The 24089-nt window shown below is 43.8% G+C and overlaps 1 long non-coding RNA gene across 1 annotated transcript; it reads left to right on the forward strand.

Moving 5' to 3' along the window:
- The first annotated feature begins 970 nt into the window (after positions 1–970).
- On the forward strand, positions 971–23664 carry LOC119399395 (uncharacterized). Its single transcript, XR_005184837.2, has 4 exons — positions 971–1064; positions 17571–17796; positions 21370–21442; positions 23529–23664. It is a non-coding gene; the product is annotated as an uncharacterized LOC119399395 (long non-coding RNA).
- Positions 23665–24089: the final 425 nt, after the last annotated feature.

A 24089-nucleotide genomic window follows, 5' to 3' on the forward strand; every position in this document is an offset into this window, starting at 1 on the left:
TATGTTCAATGTGTTCTGTGTGCACAGTCGCTGTGCCCTCTGCCCACGTAGTACATTTAAACGTGCAAACATCACGAGTGACGTTTGCTCCCAAGCAGACCAAACCCAAGAGGCAATCAAAAGACATCGTAACTTATTTTAGCGCACACTGACACACGGACACAGAAAAGAAGGGTACACCGTGTGTCTGTGTCCGTGTGTCAGTGTGCGCTAAAATAAGTTACGATGCACTCATACCAACTAGCTCGTCTTTCAGTATTAAATCAAAAGACACGTTCAACCGTAACGTTACGTCCAGTGTGTTACCAAATAAATGCATGGTATGGCTGCTGGTATTGTTAGTTTTCAGCATTTGTAGTGGTGTGAAGTTGTTCACGTGCAAGACGTTTCAACAGTTTCAACACCACTTTACACAACGTGTTGCGCTACCCATGATCGCGACGGCTGTGCCTAAAACGTTTGTTGGCCTCTTTGTGTTGACCAGCATTTACTCATTAGGAAAACAAAAAATAAACAACACAAGGAAGTGCGCGGTGCTGAGCGGGTTCATTTAGTGTGCCTCCTTTCATGCACAGATGGTACGATACAGCAGTTTTGAAGTAGTGTATCATTTTTTTTTCCTGCTTTTTTTTATTTGGGGGGGGGGGGGTTCTTATGTGGTGCAGAAGCTCATATATTTGAAACAACGGTTATCTCTGAGTATTGTGTTTAAACCTCAAAGGCTACGCTTTTACGGACTGAAAACACAAGCAACGGCGTTGACACAAGTAACCGCTCCGACCTGTTGAAGTCGTATGCGGATCCAATCCGTATCCATAGCTTTCGTGTTGCCGGCGGTAAGAGCATACTGTAAGCGCATCGTGGGCTCCTACAAATTTTCGTGTACTGTCGCAATGCCTGCTTTCGTAGAATATGAGATTCATGCGACCACTGCGGTAGTCGAGCATATCCACTGTGCAATACTTCAGTCCGGTAAACCCGACCGCTCCGTACGAGATGTGGTGGAACGGCGGTGACGGCACTTGGGATGGATACCAGAGCAACCAGAGTGCTGCGCCTGGCTGGTAAGTTTTGCTCATTCCTCTTAAAGCTCGCCGTAAAGCATGGTATCTTCTTTGTCTTACTAATTATCATCTGAGCGGACACGGTCATAATGCGACAAGACTAGGTTCAGCATAGCGGCAAAACGAGCTAGTTCATATCGGGTGTCACACGGTGGAATTTAGATCGGGACCGAGTTTCCTGATTGGGATTGTCGTATTTACGCGAGATGAGGGCGTGGAGGTACCGATCCCAGTCGACAAATTCGACCCTGATTGATGCTCAGCCGCGATCGATAGTTCCCTTGTGACACTTGTGCTGCATGATCGTGCACTATGCTATTGAAGTGGATGAAAATTAAGCATATATTACAAATGCAATATCTGCCAACTGTTTTTTTTTTCACCATCACACCATGATCACCGTAATCTGGCTTAATCTTATTTTTTGTTATTCCTGTCTTCATGTCATTTCTTTTTTTTTCAATAGTGAGTATTACCATTGTGTTATGTAGTGATATTATTCCTATTGTTAATCAGGCTGTTCATTATTGCTCACACGTCCGTATATTTTTGCTGTATTTTTGTAATTACCCCATCCATGTAACCATGGGGGAACATGGATGGGGTCCCTGCCAGTTTTTCAGAAACTGTGGGACCACTTGCTGTAATATGCTAACCATGTAACTCAACTCAACTATTTAATAAACTTCAGACTTAAAAAAAAAAAAAGTGTAGAGCAAGTTTGCAGTTATGTCACAAAACACTAAAAGAGACAGAAAAGGCTGTTTGTTGGACAAATGGTTTTGTACCAACTTGCCCAAGCATCTATCCTTGAGAGAGAGAAAGGTAGAGGAAAGACAGGGAGGTTAACCAGGAGTATACTTCGGTTGGCTACCCTGTACTTGGGGAGGGAAAACGGGGATGAAAGAGGAGAGTCTGTAACGACACAACAAAGACATGACAGAAGCACTGTCTCAAAGCCGACATTGTCCTCTCAGCCGCACTGGGCCAGCTAGATGACAACTGCCCTGTCACAGAGTACCAAGTCCTAGGGCACTGGGCTACCCGGTCTTCAGCGTGAGTGGCTATGAGGGCATTGCTGCAGTTTCTTTGAGAAGCTGGACTGCGCGATGAGTTATCTATCCCTGAAACTACAGATAAACAAGGAATGTAACAACATTGATAGCCCAGTGATGCAGACGTGTTTGGAGATGCAATAGACCTTTTTTTAAGCAATCCCAGAGCGCCTCGCGGCGCATGGAGCACTATGGGAAAAGTGTGTACGCCGAGCGAGCCGGCTGTTCGCTCACCTGCTGCTCGTTGGCGCCATGATATCGGTGGGATCACGAAACGAAAAGAACACGTCGCCGCTTCTTGATTATTCTTACGCCGTAAATACTGCGCACATCCGGACGCGTCTGCGTGTATCTACACGCATGAAATGCGAAAGAATTAACACAGTGCAGTGTCGGTATTACCGAGCGGATATGCATCGGATGTAGCAGTTAAAGGAGTCCTGACACAAAAATTTTCACCCCGCGTTTTTTTGCTGCAATGTGTTGCTGGGGGCCTGTTAGTTATAACACGGCACATCGTTTGCTGCAGCACGCGACATATAATTAATTACAAGCTCCTCATTACCGACACAGCCTCAGTTTCGGTTTGACAGAGCTCCAAAAACTACAAGCCGCCGGATGCAACTATCACCACCTAGCGAGTGACACGCTCGGTCACGTAAGCACACAGAACAGTGACGCATTTCCGCGCGGTCTGTCGTCGTGGGGCTCATCGTCGTCTGATGGCGACGATTTTCTTGCGGCGAAGATGGAAGGAATTTTCGACGTGGCGAATCACTTCAGGTTCGACCCGCTGGCGAGGAGCGATTCGTCGGGAAGCGCGTCAAAACAGAAATGGCGGCTACGACGTCATCGTAACTTGTACCGGCTGCAACGGTTACGTAGGGGAAGTAGGGGGGTCACCTCGGGTCACCTCCGAGGGTGTCTATGCACCAGGTGCAGCCTATAATGCTGGATCGCGCTCGCGAACTTGAAAATTCATCTAAAATACCTTCCAAGCTTTATTCGCTGTCGATATTTTGCAGATGGTACACGCACGTACATGGGAATCGATCCAGCAGGCTATCTCGGCCGCGAAATTTTGTGTCAGTACCCCTTCAAGCAGCATGTCTATTATCGCGTGCCGATATCATCAAGATGTATTAAATATGCGCTGTAACACCAAATTCATTCTAAAAGACAGGGCGTGCAAACACAGACACAAGGAAGAAGTCAAGACACCACACTGCAGACGCCGACTAACAACTGCAAAGGCGCACAACGGCGAAAGAAACAAAACAAAGAAAGAAACGAAAACTTATCTGCGCATGCCCACGCAATAGGCGAACCTATTAATCCGGCACGTGTGGAGGTCTACGTGACAGATAACTGTTACGCATTTCATTTCTTCTTCTCCACCAAGTAAACTCACGCGTGCGCTATCACTGCTATCAATATGCCATGCCTCAATCATTGTGTTTCTTCATTCCTGTGCCGGTACAAAACTGCGCATTCATCGAACTTTGATGTGCACTTACATTCTCGGCACGCGAAAGAAAGATTAGGAGGTGAGATACTGTCTTGCGCAATCTTTAAATACATGACCAGGATTTGGGGACATATGCACGTAGCGCCATCTGTCGTCGGGGACTGCGGTGGCCTGCCGTAACTGAATGGGAAATAGGCGAAAAAATCATATCTGACGAAAAATACAGATATCAAAAACGACTCCCGGTCTATACAGCAGAGACTTACTTGAACATTCTGTTAAAATTACAGTGTGGCGCTACAAACCGCGTGGCTTCCCAGAGTGTTTAAAGTTTTACAATGGGGCCCCATGTATTTCTAATGGGCGGTGTTCAATTGCCCTGGGAAGCCACAGGCTTTGTAGTGCGATACTGCAATTTTACCAAAATGTTCCAGTAGGTCTCTACTATATAGAACCCCGAGTCGTTTTTGATAGCTTGCTTTTTTCAAGAGATATGATTTTTTTTCCCATATCTCCCATTCAGTTACGGCAGGAGGCCGTCGTTACCGCCGAGAGATGGCGCCACGCACAGATGTCCCCAAATCCTGGGAATGTTAGAGCCCGACCTTCCTTGTGCTCGTCAACAGTGTCAGTGGGCGTTGATTTCGAATGGATCCACGATTCACGAATTGTAATGACCGCTCGCGGAATTTGTCTAGGAAACCCAGTTGTATCTCTTTGTTTAACTTATGCTGTAGGGCATGCTGGCGCCAAAAAAGAAATTATAATAATGACGCTTCGGAACCGCTCAGGTGGTCTGGCAGTGACACGCGGGAACACAGATGGAAATCGTAGAGAGGCCGTCGTAGTTAAACACAGAAGTAGTTCACGACTGATTTACGCAGTATTATGTTACACCTTGTTGCATTCACTTGATCTGACATGTGCTGGCACGGCGTAAGCGGAAAGGCAAAGCGTGAGGCCCGCGCGCTCGGTGCGGCAACTGCTGCGGCGTACACACTTTTCCCATGAGCGCTTGCGCGCCCGTTAGTGGCGCTCGTGTGCTTGAAAAAGGTCTATTCATTTGTAGGAAATGGTAGTGTGTATTGGAGTGTGTGCAGAACATGGCATGAATTCTGAGCACATGTGACAGTCCCCAGCCGAGCACTTGTGATCACATGGGAACCATCGTTAAAAGCGCAACACCACACAACACAAGAGAAGACCAGACGAGCACAGGCGTGCACAGGGCGGTTTGCGCCTGTGCTCGCCTGGTCTTCTCTTGTGTTGTGTGGTGTTGTGCTTTTAACGATGGTTCCCATGTCTAAACACCAACTAGCCCAACAGTCAACTCTCTTAAAGCATACTTGTGATGAGCCAAGCACTCGCATTCGTATACAGTTACCCTTGGGAATGAAAAGGGAGCCATCTGGCTGCTTAACAACATGGCACTATGATGCGATTGTAATTTGTCTTGAGGAGCTTCATTTGATTGCTGCATGTCATGATGCAATTCTTCTGGCATTGTCCATAGCAAAAGCTTTACTCAGAATCTCTGGACTCGGGCTGTGCTTCCAGGCTTCCACATGCCCCTGCAAATTCAGTTACTTTATTCTTGTACTCTTCAGTGAACTGTTGTTTCTTTCCACTCATCTTGACATTGAAGACCTTTATTACTCTTTGCCGCATGAGGACTTGTTAAAATGTGTAAATGAATGTATTAACAAACAAGGGCACAAGACTGTCTTCACCGATAAATGTGGTGTTTCTATCGGGGCTTTTCTAGAAATTCTTTCCACGTATTTAAAGTCGACGCTTGTAGGTTGGAAGGAAAGCGTTTATGTGCAGAAATCAGGGATGTATATTGGTTCTAAGGTTGCTCCGGTTCTTTGTGATATATACTTTAGCAATATTGACAGACTTTGGAAAGGCACCTGAGGTAATTCGGTTAAGGTTTTTCGTTACGTGGACGATTACTTGATTTTTTTGTAGTGGTGAGGGCTTTGAAACAGTGGTAACCTCGGTGAGCGAAAAATTTGAAGTAAATGAAGGAGGGGTGCGCTTTACTAAAGAGGTGCCTCAGAATAATGGAATACAATTTCTAGACGTTTCCTTAACATTTCAGAAGAACCACGTGTGCTGGCAATATTCTCCTAGATCTTCGAAACCGCTGTTAAATTTTTCGTCGAAGCACTCGAAGGTTGTAAAAAACGGCATCGCCATGTCTTGCCTTAAGTCAGCCCTCACCAAGTCATGTGAGCACAAAATTAGTGATAGCTTTAACGCACAGGTTACCCGTCTTTTAGATGTAGGGTGTCTTTGTGATGCAGTGGCCACTGTCGCTGAACGTTTAAAGAAGTCTATTATGTTAAGTCCGAGCATGGTTGCAGAAAGCGGTAGGAAGAAACGTGTCGTAGGTATACCGTACATTCATTGCGTATCTCACAGGCTAAAGAAAGTAGGAAGTAGATACGGCGTTAATGTTGTTTTCATGGCTGCCAATAAGCTAGGTAAGATTTGTACAGCTGTGCAGAGGAAGAGTGACCGAGTAAAAAACAAGAAGCGGACCAATATTTGTTTCGTAAAACACACCAACAAATTCACTGATTGCCGTACAAGTGTGGTGTATAAGGTCCCATTCAGCTGCGGCCGCTTCTACGTAGGACAGAAGGGCCGCTGCATTAACCAGAGATTATTGGAACATAAGAGATCGCTAACCGGAGGCACACTTTCTAATCTATCTTTACATTGTCGAGATTGTAAGTGTACGCCAAAATTCAATGAATGCGCAGTGTTGTACCGGCATAGAAATGAAGAAACGCGCCTGGTGATTGAAGCATGGCATATCGAAAATAGTGGTAGTGCATGTGTGAGCCAACCGTCGATTAACTTGCATAAAGATGAAATCAAATGCCTTAACAGTTATCTTCACGTAGACCCCCATGTGTGCCGGATTGATAGGTTCGCCTATTGCATGGGCATGCGCAGATAAGTTTTCGTGCCTTCTTTCTTTTCCGCCGTTGTGCGTCTCTTCAGTTGTTATTTGGTGTTTGTGGTGTCCTGACTTCTTTCTTGTGTCCGTGTTTGCATGCCCTGTCTTTTTAGAATGAGCTTTAGTTCCTTTGTTTACTAGATAATCAATGCAACGTAACACAGAAACTGTCTCGGGCAGTGACTAGTAACTAGTTATGCGTTACCGGTAACTAGTTACTTTTTTCAGTAACTTGTGACTGTAACTAGTTACTTTTAAGTTGGAGGAACTTGTAGATGTAACACTGTTACCTTTTATGCAGTAACTGTAACAGGAAACAAAGTTACAGTTACTTCTGTGTTTATAAAAAATTATCCGACAGCAACCCTTTCATAATGGGGATCCCCTCAGAATTTTGGAGAGGAGGTCACTAAGAGGATTGTCTTCAGCGGGGCTTGTTGCTGAGATAGTTGGTTCAGTACTTGAGAAAAATAGGTATGGCGCAAAAAGGACGAGGATGAAGTGACGACACAAACTGACAAACATGGGTGCCAACTTCCAACTGTTTATTTCCAAAGACTACGCTGATTTATACATGCTGCCGAGCAAGGTAATCGCATTAAAGATATCGTAACAGGAATGAACAAACAAGTCGTCATGAGCCACTGATCTAACAGAGTTGAGACATGCGCCGGAAGCTCGTGTTCATTGAATGATGAATCCGAGTGAGAAGCAAAAGAGGCTGCGCACAACCTAAACTTGACATGTACAGGCCCTTTCAAAAACGTCACTTCTATGTCACTTATATGTAGTGATGCGCGACAACGCACTGACACCCTGCCCTTTTTATTAGGAATGCCTTAATTGTCTCCTTTCAGTGTGGCTGCTTGCTTTCCTTATAAATGTGGTTTGGCTGTAGTGTGGCGCACATCCACAGCGCTTGCAGTGGTCTAAGCTGCGGTAGGGTGTACATCGGCCAAAAGGGCCGGTGTTTCAACGATCGTGCAAGGGATTACTGCTTGCCAGTCAGCAGCAACATGGGCAGGCACTTGGCAACCACTGCAAGCACTGCGGTTGTACGCCGCACTTCAGCGAAACCACATTTCTAGGGAGAGCAAGCAGCCGTACTAAAAAGGAGACAATTGCGGCGTTCCTAATAAAAAGGGCAGGCAGTCAGTGCATTGGTGCGCTATCACTAGATTTAAGTGACATAGAAATGATATTTTTGAAAGATAGCTGTAGACATGTCAAGTTTAGGTTGTGTGCTGCCATTTTTGCTTCTCACTCGGATGGATCCTGTAATGGACATGTGTTCCTGTGTCAGCTTGGGTCAATGCAGTTTCTGGCGCATGTCTCGACTCTGTTGGGTAAGTGGCTCATGATGATTTGTTTGTTCATTCATGTTACTATATCTGTGATGAGATTACCTTGCTCGGCAGCATGCATAAATCGGCATGGTTTCTGGAAATAAACACTTGGAAGTTGGCGTTTGTCCGCCACTATGGTGTAGCGGTTACGGTGCTCAACTTCTGACCCGAAGGTCGTAGCTTCTATCCCGGCCTCAGCGGTCGCACTTTGATGGAGGCAAAATGCTAGAGGCTCGTGTACTGTGCGATGTCAATGTACATTAAAGGGAAACTAAAGGCAAATAACAATTTATGTCAGAGTGAAAGCTCAATGTATGACAACGTGTAAAACGGCAATATTATCAACAGCAGTGCCCTACTTACCGAGAAATTAAGCTAAATGTATCACACGACGTGCGCCACGAGTGGGACATTTTGGAAATGATCCCGATGACGTGAGAGCGTCCGACTACAATTAATCACTAGTAATCAAACTAGCTGCAATAAAAAAAGAACCTTCCGTCCATCAAGAGACTTAATAAAATGCTGCTTGTTCATTTCTGTTTGATTCATGGAAAAAAGAGCCTCTTTTGCGTTGCCATGGGGAACAGCGCGCGTGGTTCAAAGGTTCTTTTTTCGTTTAACTGCGCTTCACCCGGTGCCCTGCTTCGCTCAGGCAGTCGCGTCTCAGTGGTAGTTTTAGTATCGCGTACTGCCGCGTGTGTTTTGCATGCTCGTGAAAGTCGCTTTGACTGAAAGTTCGACAAAATGCCACATGCATGTGACGCTGCCGGATGCCCGAATGGTGCACACCGCCAGTGCACGCCGCCGCGCAGTAAAGGCGGGCAACGTTGGGCACGGATACAGTGACGTGATAACGACCACTTTCAGCCGGGTGACTTGAAGTGTGCTAACGCGGTGCGGACCACTGAGACATGATTTTATTTCAAAATAAGCACTTTCTTGGCACAAAAGTAGCACTACGAGGTTTCTGGACCGCTATTTCAACAATCAACGTCGACTTAATATTTGCCTTTAGTGTCCCTTTAAAGAACACCAGATGGTCAACTTCCTTGGCACAAAAGTAGCACTACGGGGTTTCTGGACTGCTATTTCAACAATCAATGTCGACTTAATATTTGCCTTTAGCCTCCCTTTAAAGGCCAACTCCGGCGATTTTTTGGCCATGTCAAAGTAATGGTGCTTTTATGTTCCTGAGACACTCCTGTTACGGGCACGATAGCAGAAATACTCGGCAAATTGGAGAATAGTTTTAAATAAGCAAAAAAGCGCAACACCGAAACCGAAACCCAACTGAGTGTACTGACTACGTATGACGTAGACGTTGTTACGAACGAACCGGAAGTCGTGCAAGGCATGCCGGTCACGCTGGCGCGGAGTATGAAAACTGTGACAGCCGGGACGACCAGCGAAGCGCCGGCCAAACCAACGCTTTCTGTCGCCTTGTGCACAGCAGACGCTCGCTGTAGCGGCCGAAGCGCCGAAGTTAGCGGTGCCCTCGGCTGCGTCACTTCCGCCGCCTTCCCAATACTGACGTCACAGACGCAATGTTGCCGATAATTGTGCGAAGCCAGGAGGGCGTTTGCAGACAATCTTTAAAATTCATTTGCAAACAATCTGCGCATGTCTCAAGCCTGTATTTTGGCATAAATGGCGGAAACGTGCAAAGGAACATGCCCAGCGAATTTCATTGAGATCCATCGAGCTCGAAAAATCGCCGGAGTTGGCCTTTAAAGAACACCAGATGGTCAAAATTTCCGGAGTCCTACACTACGGCGTGCCTCATAATCATATTGTGGTTTTGGCATGTAAAACCCTAGATATTATTATTATTATTATTATTAGTTGGCACCCGTGTTTGTCAGTTCAGTGCCTTCACTTCATCCCCATCCTTTTCATGCCAGACGTAATTTTCTCAAGGATTATGTTTTCTGCAGAAGACCAAGGTCGGAGGTTGGTCTTTAACACACCTTCAAGTTTACTTGTAAACTACATGTCATAAACTACATGTCCTGTTATTCATTTGTGTTTTTTTTTGCAAGTCTGTTTTTCTGCCTGCTTTCCTTTCCATCTTTCTTTCCCTTTCCCCCTCCCCTTAGTGCAGGGTAGCAAAACGGATGCTAGAATTCTGGTTTACCTCCCTGCCTTTCTCTCATTATATTATCTCTCTCCCTCAATAATGTTGCAACATAACAGCTTGCTAAATTCACGTCAATTTTTTTTTCAGCATATATATCCTTTTTGTCACTTTAGCTTCTAGCTTTGTTCAATTGGTGTCCCAATGAAGTATCAGGATGCCAAGGTAATAGTCTCGTTCGTCCAAGGCTCCATGCTAATCATGTTTTGCAGGGGGCTAGAAAGCAGCAGAGTGCGAAACGGCTGAGAGACAGGAATACCATGAATTGGTGAAGCATATCTTCAAAACCACTTTGGAACTGGTTGTAAAACGTTTACTCCGATTTAACACAACAATTACTAATAAAATGACAGACATTCTGCCTCCTATGCAGGTGGCACCCTCAGTGTAAACAAAAACGAAAAAAAAATATGCGGTAGTCGACCAGTCAACTATGATTAGTGACATATGTCCTTGTAAACGTCCAGTAGGGAGCCGCGGTTGTTGTTGCAAGCTGATGCGTCACTGCGAATAAATGACGCTTCCAGGAGTTTTTTCCTTCACCTTCATTCAGAAGCCAGCGTCGTCGCATCAATTATGTGCAAGTTGTGCCCTATCATCCAGCAGTGTTCAACAAGCTCCGTCTGAGAACGCATTGCACAGGTTGCTTTAGCAACATCTCGTTTGTGTTTTTTAAACCTCGTTGAACCTGTCCTGTCCGTTTCGCCGATTTAAGTCACGTCGTAATCCCCACATCATACTTGTAGATGACCCCACTCTGATCGTCTGCGGGTGTGCGGTCTTTGGGTTTCATGAACACATATCCGAAGGTACAACAGGGCTTAAAAACGGTTTGTATGCCCAGCAAATGCAAAGCTGTGTTGCCCAGCAAATGCAAAGCGATGTGAACAACACATTGCAGCAAAATGCCACGATGTGTTGTTCCCACGTTATCACTTTGTGGGCCATGCCATCGTAACAATGATTATAATCTGGGAAAGAAAACTGGCTGCAGGAAAGCCCTTACATGAGCTTAAGATGTTCTGACATTTAGAACTCTTTTTTTCTGGGATATTGATGTCCCAGAATTTTATGCAACACAGAAAGTAAATATTCAAGAATGTTAGGCCAGTTGTTGGTGGTTCATGATCACAGCTTACATTGCACAAAAAACACAAAAGTAGAAGAGAACCACAAAGCGACGACTTATAGGTGACATTTATTGAAGAAAAGTAACGCGATATAAAACAGATGTGACATCATGAAAATCAAGATGCAAAAATATAAAACGAAAAAGTTGCGAAGGCAGAAAAAACGTCGGAAGACATGACAAACAAATATCTACTTCATGTGTGTAGGTCATGCTCAAAGTACAAATATTCAAGCTGTTTTTCCGTCAATGCAACAGATGGCACACTTACACCACTGTGTACCCAATCTGGCAATATTATTTGCCTCAATGATTTCTTGCGTCAGCTGGGAATCGCTCCTGTCCTACCACTTGTGTTTTGTCAAATAGGGGTTTGCAATTTTCTATGTCACATGTGCTACAGTGAAGGGCGAAGTGCCCGCTGTTGATCTGGTGAACATTATTGTTATGATCACGCAAACGATCGTTCAGGCACCTGCTGGTATGACCGACATACTGCTTCCTGCACTTAAGGGGAATTATGTAAACAACACACTCTGCACATGCAATGTATCGCATGCAATGTTTCACCTTGCGCTCTTGTTCTCACTTCTCTAGCGACTTGATTTTTATGGCAAGCTGGGATAACTTCTGAGCTGCACTAAACGCTACACAGACATTCAAGCGTTCAGTGACTTTTTTGAGGCCATGTGACACAACGTGAATGTACGGTAACATGGCTGTTTTCTTTTTCTTGCTCTCAGAGGTGGCATTTCCAGCTCAGCAGAGCGCTGATGGGACTTTGTATATTTTAGTACGGCCTGAGCAACAGACGTAACCACGTGCCTTGGGCACCTAGCTTGTAAGGAGCGCACGCACGACTTCTCGGGACTCTTTTAAATGCGAAGCATTTCTTAGGGAACCCAAGGCACTTTGAACGTATCTATTTACGTATCTATATCTACCTAGCCGTCTACGTCTGGGTGCTCTCGTGATTGCCTCCTTAGCTTGCTGTAGACCAAAATTAGCATGGGAGGGTAAGAGGGTTTGCTGAATATTCATGACTATCTGGTAATGACATGAATAACATGAAAATCCTGCCGCATTCGTCGTCAAACCCTTTCCTCCAGACACATGTGGCACGTACCCATATACCATGGGCCACAGTAGGCGGGTATGCACCACAGGTGATCGCCCCGCCACGGTGGTCTAGTGGTTATGGCACTTGACTGCTGACCCGAAGGTCGGGGGATCGAATCCCGGCCGCGGCGGCTGCATTTTCGATGGAGGCAAAAATGTTTGAGGCCTGTGTAGCTAGATTTAGGTGCACGTTAAAGAACCCCAGGTGGTCGAAATTTCTGGAGTCCTCCACTACGGCGTCCCTCATAATCATATCGTGGTTTTGGCACGTTAAACCCCAGCTATTATTATTATTATTACCACAGGTGATTGGTAGTTTATATATCTTCCCAGGAACGGCGAGAACAGAAATTGGTAATTTAAATGTGAGAGTGTTAAGAAAAACCGACATCGGTAGCATTGACCCTACGAGTGCAAAGAATAAAATCAGGATCCCAGCAGGAATCGAACCCAAGCATTCTGCATGGCAGTCAGGTATTCTACCACAGAGCCACGCCACATCTTGAAACTGCTTTGGAAAAAGACCCTATGCAGACGGCATGTCGGTGCAATATCCGTTGTGGTTGCAGTGCCAGCTATCTAATTTTATAACAAAGCAATAATATTGCATTTGTACTCCTATGATACAGGCGTCATGCCGGGTTAATGTCAACTGTGGTTCCAGTGTTGGCTCCGCTCTTATAGAAGTCTAATAAACATTGCATTTGTATTCCTATGATTCAGCAAGCTATACTCACGCGTTGCTCGATCCCGGAGGGATATGCTAACGAAAGTTACATATGATATTCACATCATCGCACCGTAAAGAGCACTTTGTTTCGACAATGCTGTCATATGTGCTCTGAAGTGAGTGGTGACGTTACGTCAGGCCATAGGTTACTTTTTAAATGCCAGTGTAGTTGACGTGCCTGATAACGCCACAATGTGCATGCAATACTACGCTTAAAAAAACACATCAATCCACCTCGGAATGCTTGGCTCAAGGCCAAAAAATGCAGCATAGACAACTACTCGCTCATTGCTTTGCATGAGACTGATTCCCACAAGGCATGGGATATGCCAAATTTTTTTAAGCAAAGCTTAGGTATCCCTCTTTTCACTTGTTTGGAATGTGCCGAGTGATAAGGCAGAAGCAGCTTCTGAGCACATGCTACATAAGCCTAGCACACATGATCTTGACAGTGATGCAACTCAATGTCGATGAAATGCATTGAATTGTTTACAGGCATTTGGTGCATAATAACTAAGGGATCTAAGCATTTGTTAAGGAGCTGTAAGGTTTTACCGACCCTTTGATTGAAATAGTTGTCTTTGCACTTGAGGAACACAAAGAAATCGTCAGCGTAATGAAAGATTCGCTTGCAGAATGATTCACAATATCTCGGTCACACTGGGCCAAAACCACATTACTAAGTGCAGGAGCAATGCAAGCCCCAGTGCCCATACCTGTTTTTTGCAGGTAGATGTCATTCCACGATACAAAGATGGAGCACAAGTAGAAAAAGAAAAGAAGTACCAGAAAACATTTTACACCTACTCCGCTCTTGTTTTGGATTGAAAGTGCCTTAAACTGATCAACGATCCTTTCAACGCATTTCATGATCAAATCGGGAGGAAGAGAATAATACGGAATAATACATTATCTTGACTCGCTACGAAAACCACTTTGCTAGAGAAGCGAGAACAAGAGTGCCAGGTGAAAGATTGCGCAGAGTGTGTTGTTTACACAGTTCCTCTAAAGTGCAGGAAGCAGTATGGCAGTCAAGCCAGCAGCACAGGTTGGCAAAAAAAGCGGACCTCACTCAGACTCACTCAAGAAATATATTTTGCTCTTAGGGCTCAGTCGGGCTCAGACTCACCAAAAATTTTCTTCAGCTGCACTCGCTCGGACTCAGACTCGCTAAATTTTTCTCAGTCGGACTGACTTGGACTCCAAAATATTACTAGCACTTAGGCTTACACTCATGGCATGATCTGAATCCGAGTGAGTCGACTTATGAGTGAGTTTGCCTACCTATGGGTGCGTGAACGATCGTTTGCGTGAACATAAGAATAATGTTCACTAGATCAACAGCAGGCACTTAGACCTTCATTGTAGCACGTGTGACATTACAAATTGCAAACTCCTATTTTACCAGTGCCAGGTGGTAAAACGGTACAGTTCCTAGCTGAGGTGCGAAATAATTGAGGCTAATGAGATTGCCAGGTTGGGTACAAAGTGTGTAAGTGCGCCATCTCTTGCATTGACTGAAAAAAAAGTTTGAATTTTTGGACCTTAGAATAAGAGAGAGCTGAGCTAGTTGGTACGTATTCATTCTAAAAGAGACAGGGCGTGCAAACACGGACACAAGAAAGAGGTCAGGGCACCACAAACGCCATTTGTGGTGTCCTGACCTCTTTCTTGTGTCCGTGTTTGCACGCCCTGTCTCTTTTTAGAATGAATTTTTGGACCTTGCGCATGACCGACACACATGATGTAAGTAGATATTTTCTTGTCATGTCTTTTGAATTTTGTTTGCCTTTTATAAGCTTTTACATTTGTTTTATGCCTAGCTTTTTTGTTTCTTGTTTTTTGTATGTCACGTCTCCTTTATATTTCGTTGCTTTTCTTCAATAAAGGTCAGTTGTAAGTTAGCGCTTTGCCGTTCTCATTGTACTTTTTTTAGTCTTTTTTTATGTGCTGTAAGTCGTCATCATGTTGTCAGTACCCTGTTAAGTTTCAAGTTAGTTTGCTGTACTCGGTTTATACTTTTCATAGGACCAGCACTAAACATGAAAACCTACACTAAGAATATAATAAGCAATATAAATGCAATATTAGAAAGAAACTACATTGCTGACTAATAATTCACACTTCACAAAGATTGTAAAACAGTCCTCATTATTGAATACTCAAAAAATAACAAATTCAGATGAAACTCCACAAAAAAGTAGTTGTAGGGCACATCCGGATAGGTTTGGATGGGCATGGCATGTGACAACCTTGAATATTCATAAAAAATTACATTTTGCAGCCTAAGTAACAAGTACAATGAAATCAGTCTCTGATTACCAATTAGATTAGTTTATGTTGGCAGACATATTTTTGAAGGGTGGTGTTTTGGGCTAGTTGGTAATTCATGTTGCTAAAAAGTAAAGCGCGAAAAACTGACGAGTAGAAGAGCTGGCAAGAGACAGGCACTTGCCTAGTTTGTTGCGAGGAACAGTAGATGTACACAGGAAGTGAGTACAGTGGTATGAAAGGTCAACATCAGCACGTGCCATCACTAAACCTAACAGAACTTAGCAGAACCATAAAAATTGATGCAAAAAGATAAACAGCAGGTGTAGAAACAGGGATTCAGAAACTGAGCCAAATATGGTGGCCACGGTATGTGCAAACCCACATCTTCCGAAGACTCCAATGTTTTCACTCAGGGATGCAGAAGGCTTACTCATGCAGTAACCCCCTTCTCGTTGACTCTGGCTCATGAGATGCTAAAAGAAAGAGAAAACTTCATTGGTTCTTCAAATTGGGGTGTCTTTTTGTGCTGACCATGTTTGTTAGCTGTACAAAACTCGTGCACACAAAGCCCTGCTGCATTATACAACCTCTCACAGCAAACTAGTCGAGAGGGCTATCATTCGCATGTGTTGTTTGTACAACCAAGAAAGGTCGTGCCACCATGCCATTGACTCCTGCTTTAAGGCCCAAGTGGTCCGCCTGAACATGTCAGGCTGTAAAGAGACACTGCTGGTCTCTGTTGCAGAGTCAACCCACAAAGTAAACAAGGAGACAAATCAGGTGTGTGTGCCGAAAAGAATGCGGAAAAACACAACAAAGTTGCAGTTATTTCATTGAAGCACCAATTGTCCAGTAGGCGGAAAAACATCGGTGAGCATGTGGGTGTTCATTAAGTCTTTTCTGCACCGCACAAGCTATCATCGTTTTCGAAAAGGAGGAACCTCATTGTGAATCCGCATGAGGAGTGTGGGGTGAAGCACAGTTACTGCTACGTGGCTTGTGTGCAGGAACCCTCTGTTTTGTGGCAGCTGCAATGTTGGTCAGGAAGCAGGTCTTAAAGGGACACTAAAGAGAAACAATGAATTGGTTTAGATTGATAAAGTGTGCTCGGAGAACTCTTGTATAGTTTATTTCACCACCATAGGTTTATTATTAGAGGAGAAAATCAAGTTCAAAGTTTCATTTTTAAATTTCGCACCGAACTTCGTAATTCGTGACGTAAAAGACTTCAAAGGGTATTTAACGTATTTTGGCGCCACTGGCTCGACGAAATTTCCACAAACTCGTTATGTCAAGTCTCTGGCCCCCTCAGAGGACAATGTACTTCGATTTAACCGATTAGGAACTACGTAGGCCCAAGTAGGCATCGTCAAAAATATGTGACGTCACGGCAAATGGCGCGGGAATTCCAAGGTGGCGTCGCCACCTGTATTTTCTTTTTGCGTGTTTTCTCGCTTATTAAGCGTCTTTGCGCAGAAAGCGTGGTGTTTTTGATATCGTGAAAGACTACTTTACTAATGCGAGAAAAATCGTTTTGCTCTTTAGTGTCCCTTTAACGACCGTCTTTGGGTGCATGCCAGCAATGTCCAAAACAAGATTTTTTGCAATTCATTGTAGCAAATGCTGCATAGCAAATGCGATTGTCGGAATTTCATCACACCACAGTAGTTTGCAAACACAAAGACGACTGTACTCGTATCATTGTAGAGGCAGCGCAGATTAAAATGGGAAGTTGTTGCACAAGTCTTCTGTATACCTGAACGAAAAAGAATCGGTGCTTTTGGAAGGTACGGTTTTGCGCATGCTGTGGCCACCATGATACTGCTCAGTTTCTGAATTTCTGTTTGTACTCATTCTGCTAATCTCTGTTTGTATCATTTTTTATGGTTCTGTGAAGTTCTTTTATGATTAGTCATGCCACATGCTGATATTGACCTTTCTTATCACTACCCACTTCCTGTACATATCCGCACCCGTCTATGTTGTCCTTTTCTTGTGCTTTATCCTTAAACTTCTTTTCAGAAATTTTGAATGAAACTAAAGACACTTTAGAAAAAAATGTTTACTCCTAGTTTACTAAAAGGGCTTAAGATTGTTTCTTGGGATTTTTAGTGATGTGCAAAAATATATTCGACTGAAATTTCAGCAACATTCCGATGGGCAAAATGACAATTTCACAGCCACATTTCTCATAAATTTAGAGAATAAACCTGGACTTTAGCTAATATTGTGCAATGCTCGGTTCACGCAATTTTTTCGTGTGATTGTGTATTGCAGGCTTATGTCAGGTCTGGCATCTGGATTGGCAAGCAGGCTTCGGGGACGTTGGTCTGGGTCATGTCTGATTTGATGTTCTGGCATTTGGTGTCCGATGTTTTGGACAGTAGATGAGCTGAAAAAAACAACCGAAGCACGACTGGAACTTTGTCCGAAAAGTCTTGGTGAAAGGAAAGGGCAACATCCTGCCCAGCCTCCACATCACAGAAGCTGTCGTCCCTTAAAGGTGAGTACTGCTAAGCACACTGTTCCAATGAAGAGCATATTTTTCACATATTGTATTTTTCGGTGCATAACCACTGCAGGTGCAGCTATTGCTTGGTAATACAGTACTTACAGAAACCTATGCTGATGTAGAGTAATAACTTATCATAGTTGGCTTATCATAGTTTGCATGCAATATTGCTGCTGCAATATTGCATGCAATGGTTAACTTTCACTGATATAGTGGTGTGTTTAAGGTTTAACACAAAAAGGGACATTGCAGTATGTGTTCGCACTTATTCCAAGATCAACTGTAGTAGTCTGTTTTGTTAGGATTGAATTAAAATTTCATTCATTCTGTATGCAGTGCGGCAAGCACGAGCATAGCAACAAAATCCATTATGCTTGAGGTGCATCCCTTGAACACAAGAGCTGCACAATTACATTAGCAAAGAAGAATGAGTAGGAGCGACTCTGTTATTCTTACGTAACTTTGGTGCACTTTCTAAAATATGATAAACCAGAAAGAATCCAAGCCCAACTGTTTGTAATTGAGAATCTGTGTTGATCAGAATGCTTTAGGCAGTTAATTACTTGTTGTATGATAGAACACTCAAAACGGCTGACATGACGACAGACCAGACAGACATGTTCAGCTTTCCTTGATGCATGTATACGCATCTGACGTAGAGGAATCTGCTGCTGAGTGATAAGAGGTGCTGTTTGATTGAAACGTGTCAACTGCTGCCAGATGCAGCTGATTGTCCCTAGCTGGTTGTGTGCAGCGTGTCACCTACTAAGCTGACGTCGTCACTGCCAGGGTACTTGTTAGTCGTGGGAGTGTTCTTAGTAACGCTTCTGCTCCTGAATATGCGTAGTTGTGGAAAGTACCATATTGGGTCGGCGTGGCGACAGTAAGCTGCTTTTGTTTATGCAAGTGACATGCATTCCTTCAGAAAGAAACAGCAGTTAACAGCCGCGCAGCACGTGTGTCATGTTTCGTAATAAAAGCCTGCACTACATTTACAGCAGTGCCAATAGCTCTATGCCACACATGCTGCCAAGCAGATAGCTGCACATGTTTATTACGATATAGTTTTTCAACTATGTGTCATTCTGGCACGTTATCGGAAACCACCATTTCACTTTGGTGCTTTTCAATGTTTAGTAGTGAAAGCATTGCTCCACTTGCACCAAAGTCGGAATAATTAGTCGACTAGTCTGTGGCACGTTGTGACGTCAGCCATGTCATAGGTTGAGGGAAGCTGTTAACCTTTATGCAACAAAAAGTAATCACAGTGCGCACTCTCCACTGGTATAGGATGAGCCACTACGGTTTAAGTTAGTGAACAGGTCCTGTAGGGACTTGGTTGGGGATTCATTGGGACTACGTTTTAACTGCTGGTACAGTTATGCCCCTGTCACACGGCAAATCTAATGTCATTTACAACAAATGACATTAGGTGAACTTAATGTCATTTTACCTGCCTGCTGTCACACGACGAAAACAAATGTCATTTTAAAATGATGACCATGGCCTTAGCCCTCCTGGGCCGTGACGTTGGGACACATAAAAATCTATTAAAACTTGCATCTCACATGCTTGTATCCTCGAAAATAATTTTCTATTACTAAAAAGCTGCTGGAAGAATATAAACGCAGCCGTTTTACACAACTTGCCACAGCTGTACGACACAAACGAAGTCAAGCCAAGAACCAATCGAAAACCAACATGGCCGACGATATGGACCGGGCGTTGGTACTATTGGTACAGTGAACTAAAGCGTAGGAGCACGACTGACACTCCGGCTGCAGACATGAGACGGTGGCAGCTAATTCGTGTAGTCACCACCTTGATCACCAAAACACGTGCAATCGGGCTATCAACACCCGCGATACGGGCAACAACAAGAGATCACAAATGAAACATGGCCGGCGTCCAGCCGCTGTAGTTGAGAGTAGCTTTCTTTTAGAAACTTTCGCGTGTGCTGTTACATGATCAACCAGTAATAAGTTAATGTAGTAAAGAATAACATATTTACGAATACAAAAGTTACGCATACATAAGTCAACAGTTATCTCTCTAAAAGGTCCTGGCGTCGAGACTACGCATTCGGTCCGAAATCGAATGCGAATGTGTTTCGGGAATTCATTCGACAGGAAATGTCATTTTCATCGAATGGCATTAGTTTCCCGTGTGACAACAAACGAATGACATTAGCTGTAATGACATTAGATTTGCCGTGTGACAGGGGATTTAGAGGGGGTGGATATTGTAGTGATCGAATGGATTTATTTACAAGGTGAGATGATTAGTGCAGTGCAAGAGAGGACAGTCAGCCCAACAACAGCTTGCTCCTCTCTCGCTCTTGCACCTCTCTCCTTCACGACTCCACCTCGGAGTGTGACAACCTCCCCGGGGGCAGACGAAGCTCTCTGAGGGCGTTCCACGCCACAGGTCCCAGCCACTTTGGCGACTATCTCAAATGTGTTCGAAAAAGTAGTGCTGATTTATTGCATTGAAAACACTGAATTACTAGAATATTTTGGAGAGAAGTAATTTTTCGGTCACGTTGGAGCCTTTCGAATTTCGCAGAATGTCATCTGAGTGATGTTTGTAACAGAATTTATTCTGAGAGTATCGTGTCTCTTTTCAGTAGTGAATTTGGTTTACATATTAAAGCAAAGACGTTTGTACAAGGTGTTCAAAGGTCAATAACATTACTGCAATTTTTCTGCCATATATGTGTCCAGAAACTATGCCATAATGTTAAATGTTTGCATTTTTTTCACTTTTAATATCGACTATGTCTGAGTATCTGAGTAATCCATACTTGCTCTAGGAAAGGTACATTTTGTGTTAAAAATATTTTCAGGCCACTGAAGGCTGGAAATCCTATAAGCAAAAATGACGAATTTGAGAAAATCTTCACGTTGGTCCACATTGAGATGCAATTTGCATCACGTGATGTTAAAATTCAAAATCTGCTTTGTGCCTCAATCTAAAGCAAATAAATAGTTCTTCTTATATGGCATGTTTTATCACCTTATTTCCTTGTTTAAAAAAAAAAAGGAAGAACATAATTTTTTAAGTTCCCCGTTGACGGCTATCTTGTTCATACGGCAGCTTTCTCATTGTAGTTTTTCATTGACGTCAGTGGGGAACTTCGAAAATTATTTTCTTCCTTAAAACAAAAAAATGTAATGATAAAATATGCCATATAAGAACTATTTATTTGCTTTCGATTAAGGTATAAAGATGATTTTTAATTAATTTTTAATTTTTGAAGTCTTTTATGGTTACTTTTATGGTTAATACCTTTTCTGTTTAACATTTATAACTATTTCCTTTGAGTTCTCGCAGAAAAGTTCCTTTGTCATTTCATTGTCATAGTGTTGGTCATTTTGGCAAGTACTACACAATACTCTTGTGAGCTGCCACTGCTTGTTCATGTACCGGACCAAAATGTAACCTATTCATCTTGCCTTTTTGTTATTAGTATCTATGCCCGCTCTGGCTTGGTTTTTTCTTGCAATAATTCATAGTTCTTATAAAATCTAGCAATTTTGGAAACCGGCTCATTTTTTTCTGCAGTTGACACGCAGATGCCATTGGCTCAGGAGGACAGCATCGACTTCGTTATTGGTCATCAAAGGACGATGGAAAGGTAATTTGAAGTCAGTGCATTGTTGAGGGATCCATGTACTTGTACATCTATTAGTAGTCGGCTATATCCAATAAAATATATTTATGGCTGGTTGCCTTAAAGGCTGAGATATAGTCTGGTGTATTCGACGCTAGGCCATGTGCAGTGAAATTGGACATGCCAACGGCTACGGCAGCTAATTCCACAATCTATAGTCCTGCGTGCAGGACTGTAGAGTGGTGCATAACGAGACCGCAGCTCTGTGTTTGTTGGTTGATGTACACTTTTAGTCGCTCCATGCTTGTGCACCTATGCTTTTTGGTTGACGCGCATGTTTTTTCTCGTTCGGTGCACTGTTTGACTATGCATCGAAAACTACTTTCTTCACAAGCATGGTGCTATCCTGTCCCTTGTAGCTGGGAAAAACACTAGCATTGGTATTAATAGGTTGTGTTATAAACGAAAATGGATCATGTACATAAAAGAGTGGATTTCTAAGGCCTCCCAGGCGTTCCATGTGTCACGGTACTCTATGCTATCATTGGCCTACACGCACATGTGATTTGTAATCCCTTCGAGCAGGCGAACAATTATGCAATCGCTGGTTAATGTGAGTAAACCACGGATGTGCGTTCTGAATGCAGACCACATGCTGCCATTTTGTGGACTGCCACTGCTGCGTGCAGTGAAATAGGGCATGTTCTATCTTTGCGCTGGCATGCCGATAGCAGCTGGGCGCGCCAGCAAAGCTGTCAGGCCAGAATATAGGTTGTCCACTTTTAGTCAGTGTAGCTTAACTGCGTCGCATGTGCTTGCACACGTGTGCTGTGCTGGACTCTATCTTGGGTTTACCTGCTCAAATAATTTCAAGCTTGCCCTGTGCCTCAAGTAACACCTAAAGGTGGAGAAAGAGTGCGTTCCTTGAATGTAAGCCCGATAAAAGCACCTTGTCAATGAAGTCTCCCTGGGCGCTGCCATAGCTCTCACTGGCCTATTGTTGACATGCGTGACCCCCCAAAAATGCACTGCCAAGGCTGTGACATTGGCTTTCGTATTCTCGTGCAACAGCCCAGAAAGGAGGCGATCCTTCTCTGTTAAAAAGGTCTATGTGTGTTTTAAACCTGGGAGTGTTAATCAGCGCCACTAGTAGCCATGACGGCGAGCATGGAACACGTTTTCTGCCTGTTGGCATCACGTAGCACTTCCCTTGGCATCATTGTCTGTTAGTTCTAATTAAAGCAAGAGATTGTTATTTCTGAATAGAACAATGCTTCCAGGCGAGTGTTGAGGCAAGATTGCCAAAAATACTTGCCAGCAGTTCAAGGCTTCTTAACAAAACCAGCAACACGGCGGCACCTATATACTAGATTGTTGCAGCATGTCTTGTGCCACAATGGCAGTAAACTTGAGGGACCCTGAAACTTTGTGAGTGTTTAGGCCGCAGCATGTTCAAATTGTATGCATAATAAACTGGCGCACCATCCAGGCACCTAAGGACAATCGTGTTACTCTCCTTCTCGGCACTGCATTGCCTCCTTACCTCGTCGAATACGCAGCGAAAGTGCAGCTGGCGACAGCGGCTCACTTGACAGGTTGAGCTGTGCTTCCCTCTTTGTGGCCTCTGAAATTTGCTCCAGCATGTTGCAGCATGGCTTGGCCATGCTGTGACATGCCAAAACAAAGTTGATTGCATAGGCCACATAGAAGCGCACGATCAAGACCTGCTCTGCTAGGAACTGCAATTATGTCCAGTACGGAAATTACCAAGATGTATACTGACAAGTAAAAAGTATGCGAGAGCAGTCACAGGTAAGTTTGCAGACAATGTGGTGGTGCCTTTGGTGGTGAAGTTACAGCTGCAGACGTGTTGAATCGTGGCGTTGATTTGAAAGCAAGAGGTGATGCTTACTGCACCGATGATATGAAATAATGTACTAGAATACTTGTGGCACCGCTTGCCAGTTGCCCTACAATATGTCTTACTATTTAGTTGTATTAAAGCGCCTTGGCTAGATTATTTCGTTTAACCTTGCAAATAATATGGGAACTTGCAGTGACGCCAGTGCGTTTGGTTGCTTGAATCTTGTGATTGCTTTTTTTTGTGCAGGCCTCTTCAGAGTCTACATGGGGTCTGCAGTGAGCGAGGACGAGGGAAGAAAAGGATGAAGGATGTGCGGCGGCACCTCTCACAGAAACTGGCGGATTGCCAGAGAAAGTAGAACAATGCTCAGTTCGAACTATAAAAATTTGAATGACATCCCCTAGGCATTTGTTGACTTCATTACCTGGCGGCTTTGTATGTTTGTCTAACAAACGAGCCCTTAATTAACTCCTCTTTTGTTCATAGTAGAACATGTAGTTTTACAGATTTTTCTATGGAAAGAATCAAGTAAAAGGCAGAAAAAACTTGTAACACTTCATATGGTAATACACACTCCATTCATTATATGATGCCATATTTAAAGCACACCCAAACTATGGGCTTGAAGTGTGACTGGTGTGGCCGTAGCGCTACCTCTTGGTGCTGGTGTGCTCTGCTTCGTGGTGGTTGCACTAGGAGTGTTTCAGTTGAAATGCACATTGAAGCACACAAATTAGCCGACCTTTATAGGATCTTGCATGCCCGAACTTGTATCGCAGGGACTCTAGCCTGCAACGTTGCCTATGT

This window comes from Rhipicephalus sanguineus, chromosome 7, assembly GCF_013339695.2.
Source record: "Rhipicephalus sanguineus isolate Rsan-2018 chromosome 7, BIME_Rsan_1.4, whole genome shotgun sequence".
In the NCBI taxonomy this organism is placed as follows: Eukaryota; Metazoa; Arthropoda; class Arachnida; order Ixodida; family Ixodidae; genus Rhipicephalus; species Rhipicephalus sanguineus.